Source organism: Sinocyclocheilus anshuiensis, unplaced genomic scaffold (genome assembly GCF_001515605.1).
Source record: "Sinocyclocheilus anshuiensis isolate Anshui unplaced genomic scaffold, SAMN03320099.WGS_v1.1 scaffold208, whole genome shotgun sequence".
Classification (NCBI taxonomy): Eukaryota; Metazoa; Chordata; class Actinopteri; order Cypriniformes; family Cyprinidae; genus Sinocyclocheilus; species Sinocyclocheilus anshuiensis.
In genome coordinates, this window is record NW_015557186.1 from 105401 (window position 1) to 105609 (window position 209).

Sequence of the window (209 nt, forward strand, 5' to 3'; positions counted from 1 at the left end):
TCCCTCACACACACTCACGTACGCACACGCACTCACACACACATACTCAAATACACACATACTCACATACACACAAATACACACTCACACAAATACACACACACACTCAGACACACTCACACTCACTCACACGCACACACACACACACAGATGCACACACACACACACACACACACACACACACACACACACACACACTCTCTCTCACA

At 47.4% G+C, this 209-nt stretch overlaps 1 protein-coding gene across 4 annotated transcripts in view; it reads right to left on the minus strand.

Annotated features, from left to right (window-relative positions):
- acp7 (acid phosphatase 7, tartrate resistant (putative)) overlaps positions 1-209 on the minus strand; it is a 16950-nt gene that overhangs the window by 12128 nt on the left and 4613 nt on the right. The window lies entirely within an intron of this gene.